Raw genomic sequence first — 12,643 nt, 5'->3', positions numbered from 1 at the left:
TCATGTTTGTGCTGACTTCTTTTTGTATAACATATTGGCTGGTTGCCCTTTTATTTATAGCATTTTTAAAAAACATTTATTTATTTATATTTACTAAGTCGACCATTCCCTGCAAGCAGTGCTCAGGGAGGCTTATATCAGTTTGCTAAAATACCATACGTATTATTAAAATAAATTCAAACAATTAATCAAAGAACAGTACTGAACAATACTATACCCCTATGTCCCTGATGACATACTTAGGATACTATATCCTATATCCAAAATGACAGATAAGTTCATTATCCACCAGCTCCCTGGGTAGAGGGAATATGGAGAAAAAGGAGAAGGTGGGAGTATTTGTGTTACTAGGAGTGCAGCTACCTCCTTCTAAACCCATTGATTTAAATGGATATAGAAATATGTAACTCTATTTAGGATAGTGGTGTTTCTCTCCTGGCAAAATGCGGCTGAACTTTGTGACAAAAGTAGTATTAGATCACTGTGCTTGGGAGATGATCCTCAATGAGAATGAAAAAGTGCACAGTTTTGCCTGAATAATCCCTGATAATGCTAATAAATACTACATACATGACTTGAACTAATGTAGAGCAGAAGAAACTATTGCATTTTTAAGTTTCTGATGGGTTTTCCTCCAAGAAGCACCTTATCTATGCTCAGTGTGTGTGCGTTAACTGCATTTAGTTGCCTCCACATAATTCAGACCCTAGAATTAATGTTCTCCAAAATGTCCTATTGTTAAGAGCCTTGCTCAGGTCTTGCAAACTGAGGGCTGTACAACTAAACATCTTATGCCCTAATTGCTGGCTACAAGTCAAGAATAAAAGGGATAAAAGGACAAGTCATCTTGTGGATCAAAAACTGGCTAATTAATAGGAAACAGAGAATGAGTATAAATGGGCAATTTTTGTAGTGGAGGATGGTAAGCAGTGGGTTACTGCATGGCTCAATACTGGGTCTGATGCTTTTTAACTTGTTCATTAATGATGTAGAGTTGGAAGTAAGCAGTGAAGTGGATAAGTCTGCGGATGACACTAAATTGTTCAGGGTGGTGAGAACCAGAGAGGAATGTGAGGTGCTCCAAAGGGATCTATTGAGGCTGGACGAGTGGGTGTCAACATGGCAAATGAGGTTCAGCGTGACCAAGTACAAAATAATGCACATTGGGGCCAAAAATCCTAACTATAAATACAAGTTGATGGGGTGTGAACTGGTGGAGACTGACCAAAAGAGAGATCTTGGAATTGTGGTAGATAACTCACTGAAAGTGTCATGACAGTGTATAACTGCAATATAAAAAAAAGGCCAATGCTTCGCAGTTGGAGCCCATCAGGGGAGGGTGGGATATAAATATAAAATAAATAAATACAATGCTGAAAGTTATTAGGAAGGGACATGAAAACAAATCGGCCAGTATCATAATGCCCTTGTATAAATTGATGGTGTGCCCTCATTTGGAATACTGTGTCCAATTCTGGTCACCACACCTCAAAAAAGATATAGCATTGGAAAAAGTGCAGAAAAGAGCAACTAGAATGATAAAAGGGTTGGAACACTTTTCCTATGAAGAAAGGTTAAAACGCTTGGCGTTCTTTAGCCTGGAGAAACATCGACTGAGGGGTGACATGATGGAGGTTTACAAGATTAAGCATGGTATAGAGAAGGTAGAAAAAGAAGTACTTTTCTCCCTTTCTCATAATACGAGAACTCATGGACATTCAATGAAATTGCTGAGCAGTTGGGTTAGAACGGATAAAAAGAAGTACTTCTTCACCCAAAGGGTGATTAACACATGAAATTCACTGCCACAGGAGGCATAGACAGCTTCAAAAAACAACTAGATAAACATATGGAGCAGAGGTCCATCAGTGGTTATTAGTCAAAGCATATGGTTGGAACTCTCTGTCTGGGGCAATGATGTTCTGTATTCTTGATGCTTGGGGGGCGGGGCACAGTGGAGGGCTTTTAGTGTCCTGGCCCCACTGGTGGACCTCCTAATGGCTCCTGGGTTTTTTGGCCACTGTGTGTCACAGAGTGTTGGACTGGATGGGCCATTGGCCTGATCCAACATGGCTTTTCTTATTTTTTTATGTTCTTAATAACATTATCAAAGCTACATTCTAGACCTTGCTCCTCGTACTCAGTGGCGGAAGAAAACAAGTCAGCTTTCTAGATAAGGACTCGGGAGAATGTGAGCATTCTCTTGGAAGCAACCTGTTGGCCATCCTCCCAGGCACAGAGGTCAGGAGCTAACAGAACTCTAAGATGGGGTAACAAAGGCTATATACATATACAATAATACCTGAAAACTCTCACATATATACAGAAGAGTTTTCATTTTTTCACTTTAAAAATCTGCCATCATCTTAATGATACAAAAACAAAAGCCAAATTTCACAAAAGGTATCTAAATGTGGTTTTGTATTTTTCTTATCTGTGCAGTAGTCACATCTCATTGGGACAGAGGGTTGGCCATTATCGATATATGTAATTCCCAACAAGATCAAATCTGTGACTACTTAAATTCAGAAATAGGTGCCATGAACAGCAAGACAGATTTGCCTACAAACCTGAAAGCTGTCCCGTGTTTGAAGAAAAATCTGAAATCTTTAAAAAATACACTCTAGGTTAAATCCCCACCCCACGCAAAATAATAAAAGAGCACATGTAGCTTGAATCAGTGGGACACGGTGATCCCTGGATATAAGCTATATCGGAAGGATAGGGAGGGAAGGGTTGGAGGTGGGGTGGCTCTGTATGTCAGAGAGGATATAAGGTCCAATAAGACTGAGGTCAGAGAATTAGATTCCCTTTTAGAAATGCTTTGGGTTGAAATAGAGGGCCCAAAAGGAAATTTAACTATGGGAGTTTGTTATCGCCCACCAAATCAAAAGAGAGAGGACGATTATAATATGATGGAAGGATTAAAGATAGCGGCTAAACATAAAAACTGTGTCGTAATAGGTGATTTTAACTACCCGCAGATTGATTGGGTCAATATGTGTTCTGGTCGAGAGAAAGAGATTGAGTTTCTTGATGCTCTCAATGACTGTGCTATGGAGCAGATCGTCTCAGAACCTACCAGGGATGGGGCGAACCTGGATTTGGTCCTAAGTAATGCCCAAGACTTGGAGATGTAAAAGTGATTGCGCCGCTTGGGAGCAGTGACCATAATGTTATTGATTTCACCGTTTGTATAAATAGGGAGTTGCCCAAAAAGACCGCCACAACCACATTTAATTTTAAAAGGGGTAAATATACTGAGATGAGGAGGCATGTGAGGAGAAAACTGAAAGGAAAGGTAAATACGGTCAAAACCCTTGGGGAAGCTTGGTCACTATTTAAAACAATTATCCTAGAAGCTCAGATAAAATACATACCACAAGTTAGGAAAGGCACAAACAGGCATAAGAAAAGGCCTGCATGGTTAACAAACAAAGTAATGGAAGCTGTAAAAGGTAAGAAGGACTCCTTTAAGCGGTGGAAAACCAGTCCAAGTGAGATTAGTAAAAGGGAACACAGGCTTTGGCAAATCAAATGCAAGACTGTAATCAGGCAGGCAAAAAGGGACTATGAGGAGCATATTGCAAAAAACATAAAGACCAAGAATAAAAATTTCTTCAAATATATTAGAAGTAGGAAACCAGCCAGGGAAGCAGTGGGGCCCTTGGATGACCATGGGGTAAAAGGATTACTGAAGGAGGATAGGGAAATGGCTGAGAAGCTGAATGAATTTTTTGCCTCCGTCTTCACTGTGGAAGACGAGAACTTTTTGCCCGCCACAGAACCACTAATTTTGGAAGGGGTGTTGAAAGACCTGAGTCAGATTGAGGTGACAAAAGAGGAGGTCCTACAACTGATAGACAAATTAAAAACTAATAAGTCACCGGGTCCGGATGGCATACATCCGAGAGTTCTGAAAGAACTCAAAGTTGAACTTGTGGATCTTCTAACAAAAAATCTGTAATCTTTCATTGAAATCTGCCTCCGTTCCTGAGGACTGGAAGGTAGCAAATGTCACCTCCATCTTTAAAAAGGGTTCCAGAGGAGATCTGGGAAATAACAGGCCTGTCAGTCTGACTTCAATACCTGGAAAGTTGGTAGAAACCGTTATTAAGGACAGAATGAGTAGGCACATTGATGAACACGGGTTATTGAGGAAGACTCAGCATGGGTTCTTCAAGGGAAGATCTTGCCTCACTAACCTGTTACAGTTCTTTGAGGGGGTAAACAAACATGTGTCCAAAGGTGACCCAATAGATGTTGTTTACCTTGACTTCCAGAAAGCTTTTGATAAAGTTCCTCATCAAAGGCTCCTTAGAAAGCTTGAGAGTCATGGAGTAAAAGGACAGGTCCTCTTGTGGATCAAAAACTGGCTGAGTAATAGGAAGCAGAGAGTGAGTATAAATGGGCAGTCTTCGCAGTGGAGGACGGTAAGCAATGGGGTGCCGCAGGGCTCGATACTGGGTCCCATGCTCTTTAACTTGTTCATAAATGATTTAGAGTTGGAAGTGAGCAGTGAAGTGGCCAAGTTTGCGGATGACACTAAATTGTTCAGGGTGGTGAGAACCAGAGAGGATTGTGAGGAACTCCAAAGGGATCTGTTGAGGCTGGGTGAGTGGGCGTCAACGTGGCAGATGCGGTTCAATGTGGCCAAGTGCAAAGTAATGCACATTGGGGACAAGAATCCCAGCTACCAATACAAGTTGATGGGGTGTGAACTGGCAGAGACTGACCAAGAGAGAGATCTTGGGGTCGTGGTAGATAACTCACTGAAAATGTCAAGACAGTGTGCGTTTGCAATAAAAAAGGCCAACGCTACGCTGGGAATTATTAGGAAGGGAATTGAAAACAAATCAGCCAGTATCATAATGCCCCTGTATAAATCGATGGTGCGGTCTCATTTGGAGTACTATGTGCAGTTCTGGTCGCCGCACCTCAAAAAGGATATTATAGCATTAGAGAAAGTCCAGAAAGGGCAACTAGAATGACTAAAGGGCTGGAACACTTTCCCTATGAAGAAAGGTTGAAACGCTTGGGGCTCTTTAGCTTGGAGAAACGTCGCCTGCGGGGTGACATGATAGAGGTTTACAAGATAATACATGGGATGGAGAAAGTAGAGAAAGAAGTACTTTTCTCCCTTTCTCACAATACAAGAACTCGTGGGCATTCGATGAAATTGCTGAGCAGACAGGTTAAAACGGATAAAAGGAAGTACTTTTTCACCCAAAGGGTGATTAACATGTGGAATTCACTGCCACAGGAGGTGGTGGCAGCCACAAGCATAGCCACCTTCAAGAGGGGTTTAGATAAAAATATGGAGAAGATGTCCATCAGTGGCTATTAGCCGCAGTGTGTGTGTATATATAAAATTTTTTGCCACTGTGTGACACAGAGTGTTGGACTGATCCAACATGGCTTCTCTTATGTTCTTATGTTGAAGGAACGAATACCTTCACAGTGGCTGTTGGGGCTGCTAGGCAATCACGATAATAGTGTTAGCCTTCAAACTTTGATTTCTGTCAGTAAAAGATAGGAGGAGATGGTAAAGCCCTTTCCAGGGCTTTGAAAGAAGACTCATAGGGTTCAGGCCTCACAGCACCCACTGGGCTTTATAGGGTTGGCAGCCTCTAGGTGGGGCCTGGAGATCTGCTTTTACAGCTGATTTCCAGCTGGTGGTGATCAGTTTACCTGGAGAAAATGGCTGCCTTGAAGGATGGACTGTTTGGCATTGTATCATGCTGAGGTTCTTCTCTTCCTCAAATCTCATCCTCTCCCAGCTCCACCCTCAAAGTCACCAGGTATTTTTCAACACAGACCAAGCTATTTAAGGTTGCCAATCTCCAGGTGGGGCATGAAAATCTCCTGAAATTATAACTGAACTGTGGACTATAAACATCAGTTTTCCTGGAGAAAATGACTGCTTTGGATGCAGTACTTTATTGCATTATACCCTGATGAGCATCTTCCCCTCCCCAAATCCTGCCCTGCCCAATCTCTACTCTAAAACTCCAGGACCTTCTCAACATGGAATTAGCAACCCTAGGGTAATTTGAGAACATGAACTTGCATGACTCACACATGGCTGACTGCTTGCTTATGTTCAACAACAACAACCATCCCATAAAAGCCGGTATTGTGTACTGGTTAGAGTTTCAGACTAGGATATGGGATACTCAGGTTCAAATCACCATTCTCCCCTTGAGGCTCATATTGGGATATCTGGTTAATATAGCAGACTTTTGCCCAGTCATAGAAGTGTGATACTGATTGCAGTAAATAAATCTCCCAAGAAGTATATTGCAAAACAGGTAACTTTACATTTATCCAAGGAGATCCAGTTCACATTCAGGTTGCAGTCAAAATAAAAGAAAGAAGCCTAATCTAAAGAGTACTTCTCCTATTACAAACGGCCAGCTTGGCTGGTGTCATGTGTGTGGAAGTATGAGGGCACTGTATCTACAGGAGAGACCAGCAGAGACAGAGATGTGTCTCCATGGAAAGCCAGGTGTAACGGAACCGGCCCGATTCTGCCTTCAGACCTGGTCCCGTCAACTCCCTATTGAGTCGCCAACTCCTAGAGGGAGCTATTTCTCCTCTGGCCACTTGGGCTCACTGCCAGCACCTGCTCAGTCTAGGGGTTCAGATTGAGAGGAACAGGACTCCCAATCCCCCTCTCCAGCTCTGAGGCTAGGCCTCAAGGTCCTCTGCCACCCTGTCCTTGGGTATCACAGAGACCACAGCACTTCTTTGGGGAACCCCTGGAGGATTGGCACCTTATCCAACTGCATGCCTTCCCCCTTCCCCAGGGCCCCCTTCATAAAGCAGCGTGGTCTAAGCGGTTGGGGATCTATGTGGTACAGAGTTTGACGGCCAGCATTCAAAACAGTAAAAATGTTTAATAAGAAGAGAAAGAAAAAAATAAAAAACAAAAACAGTTACATGTAAAAGCTTAGCACAGCACCTGAACAGCAACAAGAAGGACAAATAAAAGGTGGATTTAGACGCATCCTCTCGTCCCTGGTGTAAACTAGCCCTACCTTGTGAATTACTGCCTGGGGGCCACTCCGCCTCTCCCACAGGCAGGAGCCCACAGACTCGCAACCTCTCTCCTTGAGCGCCAGCCGAGAACTGCCCTTTTCCCACCTAACTCAAATAAAAAGAACAAAAGAACTTCCTGCCCCTCTAGGAGGCTTTCCCTCTAGAGTTGCTGGTTTAACTCCAGAAGGGAGGAGGGAATGAGGGGAAGGCTAAAGAACTTCCTGCCCCTCTAGGAGGCTTTCCCCCTAGAGTTGCTGGTTTAACTCTGGAAGGGAGAGGGGGAGTGAAGGGAAGGCTAGGCCACAAAGCCTGCCTAGTAGTTTCATGTTCCCCTCCAACCAAGCGCCAACATTAACCAAGATGGCGTTTCTCCACACCAGGTGAAAGAGACAAAGTGAAAAACAGAGGAAAGGTCAGAGGGCAGCTTCCAGGTTAAGACAGAAATGCATCCCAAGGAGATAAGAGCTTAGGGTTGCCAAGTCCAATTCAAGAAATATCTGGGGACTTTGGGGGTGGAGCCAGGAGACTTTGGGGGTGGAGCCAGGAGACATTGGGGCGGAGCCAAGAACAAGGGTGTGACAAGCATAATTGAACTCCAAGAGAGTTCTGGCCATCACATTTAAAGGGACAGCACACTTTTTAAAATGTCTTCCTTCTATAGGAAATAACAAAGAATAGGGGCACCTTCTTTTGGGGCTCATAGAATTGGACCCCCTGGTCCAATCGTTTTGAAACTTGGAGGGTACTTTGGGGAGAGGCACTAGATACTATATTGAAAATTTGGTGCCTCTACCTCAAAAAACAGCTCCCCCAGAGCCCCCAAAACCTCCAGATTAATTCCCCATTATACCCTATGAGAATTGATCTCCACATAGGGAATAATGAAGACGTTTCCCTCTCCTCCTCCCTCCCCCCCCCCTTTCTGGCAACTGAAGCGAGGGACTGGCCTTTCTACTCACGAGTTGCTGCCAGCTTCTTTACAGCAGCAGTCACACCATCCCAAAGTGGAGCCTTGCAATCAAGCCTCCGGAGGTGCAAAGGCACATGGTCCTTTGCAGGCGGGGCTTCTCTCCTCCCCCCCCCCCCCAGCCAGCTGACTGGGCGCGGGAAGCAGCTTGCGAAAAGGAAGAACGGCTGCTGCAACGGGGCTGGGTGGGAAGGGAAGGGAGGAGGAGAAGCATCGGGCATTGGAGTCCGTCAAGACCCGCCTGCGTTCGGCAGCCACCTCCACCCGCTCGCTGGCGAGCCAGCCTCCCTTCTCAAGATTCCCTTGCCAGGCTCAGCACCTCCTCCCCGGACGACGCAAATGCTCCTTGGTGCCATTCCCCCCTCCTCCCCCCGCTTCCAGAGTTATGGAAAGCGGGAAAAGAGGCTGAAAATCCAGTATTCTCCCGCCAGGGCGGGAGGCTTGGGAAGCCTATAAGAGCTGCACACACTTAAAGTGATGTAGCCCCCCCATGCCCAGCCACAGTTACTCACTCCCTCTGGACTCTGAATGCTGTTGAGGTTCATAATATTCAAGTTGTCCTTCAGGCCTTGGCATTTGTTTCTTGGTAGTGGTTTGGTAAATATGTCCACTGTCATTTGCTCAGTGGAACAATAGTATACCTTGATAACTCCTTGTCCCTGCAGGACCCTTACAAACTGGTTCCTAACTCCAATGTGTTTTGTCCATGTGCTGTTCCTTTCTGAAAGGAAGAGGGCTGTACAACTCTGCTTATCCTCTAGTTAGTAGATGACTTGGCAAAGGTTCCTTAATACCAAAATCCTCAAGTAACATTATAAACCACTCAAATTTTCTGCATGCTTTGGATCCAGACCCGTCCCCCGTCATTCCCTTGGGAAAGAAAATCATCAGGCAGGCCGGGGCAAGGAGGGCGGTAAGCAAGTCCTGGTCCTGCTCAGCAAGAAGCCTGATTGGGGGCAGGGAGAGCCGATGCTTGGGTACCGTGCTCCTTGTAAGGAGGGCGGTAAGCAAGTCCTGGTCCTGCTCAGGCTTCTTGCTTTGCAGGAAGCCTGATTGGGGGCAGGGAGAGCAGATGCTTGGGTACCGTGCTCCTTGTAAGGAGGGCGGTAAGCAAGTCCTGGTCCTGCTCGGGCTTTTTGCTTTGCAGAAATTCTGCTTCAGTAAAATTTCTTGTTTACCACTTCCCCAACTTATAGCACCACTCTTAGAAAAATACATCACCATCAGTGGATCATAAGTCTGATCTTTTTCCAGCCTAGTCTGCATCAGCATATCCTAACTGTGGGAAATGAAAACAGCTTTCAGTCTTCTGACTGGGCTGGATGAATCTGGGGGAGGACTTTGCTTTGTGGGAGCCTCTCGTAGCTACAGGGCTGGTTGCTGGCAGTCTCAGTTTAAAGTGTGCAGTACCCAGGGCCGGTGCTAGGGATTCTGCTGCTAAAGGCAGACCCCTGGGTAGCACCCACCCGTCCCCCGTCATTCCCTTGGGAAAGAAAATCATCAGGCAGGCCGGGGCAAGGAGGGCGGTAAGCAAGTCCTGGTCCTGCTCAGCAAGAAGCCTGATTGGGGGCAGGGAGAGCCGATGCTTGGGTACCGTGCTCCTTGTAAGGAGGGCGGTAAGCAAGTCCTGGTCCTGCTCAGGCTTCTTGCTTTGCAGGAAGCCTGATTGGGGGCAGGGAGAGCAGATGCTTGGGTACCGTGCTCCTTGTAAGGAGGGCGGTAAGCAAGTCCTGGTCCTGCTCGGGCTTTTTGCTTTGCAGGAAGCCTGATTGGGGGCAGAGAGAGCAGATGCTTGCATACTGCACTCCTCATAAGGAGCACAGAATGCAAGCCCTGGGCTGGCTCATCAGGGGAGAGAGGGAGCGCTGGTGGGGGAGCGCTGGTGGGGGCCGCCTACCCCGCCTACTCCCATGCATCGGCTCTGGCAGTACCCTTTAAACACCTCATCATCATTTTAACTACTGTTCAATCTTTCACGGTGGGTGTGATAACCCTTCTGGATTACAGATGTTGCAATTTCAGGTCTTTTTGTCATTGCTAAGTATAGAGGCTTGCTTAAAGAAGCTCTGTAGTTATTGTAGTCTGGCAGAGGTTCATCAGGCACCTTTTCTTTGTAGACGCTTGATTCCATTGATGTGGGCATTGGATTAACTCCTTCTAGGCCCAGGCTTTGCAGTAGTTCCAGTATCTTCTGCTTTTGACCAACAGGAACTCATTAGCACAAAAGGCCATACCCCCTGCTGGCAGAAACTCATTAGCACATTAGCCCACACACCCTGATGTCACCAGAAGTGTGGTCATCCAGCCATGCCCACCTTGTAGAGTTTCTGGTGATTGATGTTGGCCATTCTAGAGTAAAGACATTATAGTCACTCCAGCAGACGAACAGCACACATACTTTAGCTTTAAAGCAGTCTCCAACACAACTGATAAAATTCTTCTCTTAATACTTTTTGCTTCTTATTCTGCTGTTTACCTTATTTGCTGTCAAAATGAATAAAATATTATTTTAAAAAGTTTCCAAACTTTTAATAATTAATATTTTATTTATTTTAAAAGTTTCACTAGAAGTAACATAAGCACATGTTGGAAAACTATACTAAAATGGTAAACTTAAATGCCCCCAAAGCAAACTAATTTATGCTGTATCTCACAACTTTAATGCCAGTAGCTCACGAAGTAGAATTTTTGCTCACAAGACTTCATAGCTTAGAGGGCAAATGAAAGCTACCTTATACTGAACCAGGCCATTGGTCCATCACAGTTAGTACTGTCTCCAGCTCTTCAGAGTCTCCGGCAGAGCTTGTTTACATAACCTACTGCCAGATTCTTTAACTGGGGATGCCAGGGACTGAACCTGGAACTTTCAACATGCCATGCAGATGTTCTGCCATTGTGCCTCAGCCTCTCCTTCAGTGGAGTTAACTGCAAATGGTTATAATACTTCAGCTACAATAGTCAAGCATCATTCACATTTTCTAAAAAACCCAGATTTTTGTCACTCCTTTACTAGAAGAAATTTAATTTTAAAAACATCTCACCAGTGATAGGTTCATAGCATATTTAATATAATAAGCAACTTTAAGGAGGCCAAACCCACTGTAGTTTGTGCAGTTTGATGCAAACTTTATAATGTGCAAGTAAACAAAGCAAAAAGATACGGGTGTTAATCATGCAGCCTGCGGTGAGAATCCAGTCCGCACAGGGTTCAAATCCACCCCCTGAGCAACTTCCTTCTCCTGCTTCCTTTGCCAAGTTGACTCCCTGTTGCAGGTATTTATGGGATTCATACTTTGAAACAAAGTATATTTGTTCTTGTAGGGAATTACGGATTTGTTCTTGTAGGGAATTACGGATTTATTTACCTCCGGGACCACCTTTCCCCATATAAGCCCCAGAGAGCACTATGATCAAGTTCACAAAATCTCTTGACGATCCCTCAGCCAAAAGATGTTCGGCTGTCCACCACCAGAGTGAGAGCCTTTTCGGTGGCAGCCCCTACCCTCTGGAATGCTCTCCCTGAAAACATCAGGACCCTGCAGGACTTCCCACAATTCTGCAGGGCCTGTAAGATGGAACTGTTTAAACAGGCTTTTAACATCTAATGGAAGCAATCAGTACCTCACTACCCCACAGCACTGATATCTTACCTCAATCCAAACAGAATTGAAATGCGCTAAACAACATCTAATAACAGCATAGTAAAGCACTAATCAAGAACTAATAATAATGCCATCTAGGGATAAAAACTGCATATGTTTGAGATGTTTTTAGGATTTTATTGTAATGATTTAAGTTTTTGTTATTTTAATTGCTGTTAACTGCCCAGAGCCCATCAGGGAAGGGCGGGATATAAGTGTAATAAAATAAATAAATAAAATAAACTATTTATTCCTATGTGGATTGGCCATGTGTCAATATTAAACTAAGTACATATGTTGTTATAAAGGAGTGCCTAATAATTAGTCAGAGGTATTTAATTTTTGTATTGTAATTTTTTCCATTTGACCTCATTTGTTGACTGCCCTCAATGTGTTGTATCCTTTTCCATTCCATCACTACTGCAGCCACACCATAGCTTGCTTTTCCTCCAGCTCTCTCAGAAGCTCTATGATACAATAGGAAACGCCTAGAGTGGCCACCGCACAATGTCACTTCCGGGTGACATCATTGTGTTGCGTGTGCGTGAGAGTCCCCCGCCAGAGGACGCAGGGGACTTAGCAACCATACAACAATGTTTTATTCCAGGTATAAGCTTTTATGTGCAAGGACACTTATTCAGAGGGAGGGGGGGGGTTTCTTCTAACAAACAAAATGTACATTGAAGAAATTAATTTTGGCTTATTCTGAAAAGTTTTTTTTTTTTTAAGGATTGGAACACTCTGTTCCTATCTGAATTTATTTTCTTTCAAAAAGACCCTGATTGGGAATTATAACGATTGGTCCTTATATCTTGGAAAGTGGAGTGATTTCAGATGCTAAAGGATAATAGCACACACTGGTAATGAGACAGGAAAACAAGCTCCCAGTTCAGTCCAGGAGGATGCATTGTCTTGAGCTTCGTTATCAATTGCAGTTCAGCAGTCCTCTTTCTAATCTTCCTTTAAAATTCCTTTGTAAGAGCATTGCTACTCT

The sequence above is a fragment of the Heteronotia binoei genome, chromosome 2 (genome assembly GCF_032191835.1).
Source record: "Heteronotia binoei isolate CCM8104 ecotype False Entrance Well chromosome 2, APGP_CSIRO_Hbin_v1, whole genome shotgun sequence".
Taxonomy (NCBI): domain Eukaryota; kingdom Metazoa; phylum Chordata; class Lepidosauria; order Squamata; family Gekkonidae; genus Heteronotia; species Heteronotia binoei.
Note: the sequence above shows the minus strand (reverse complement) of the source record.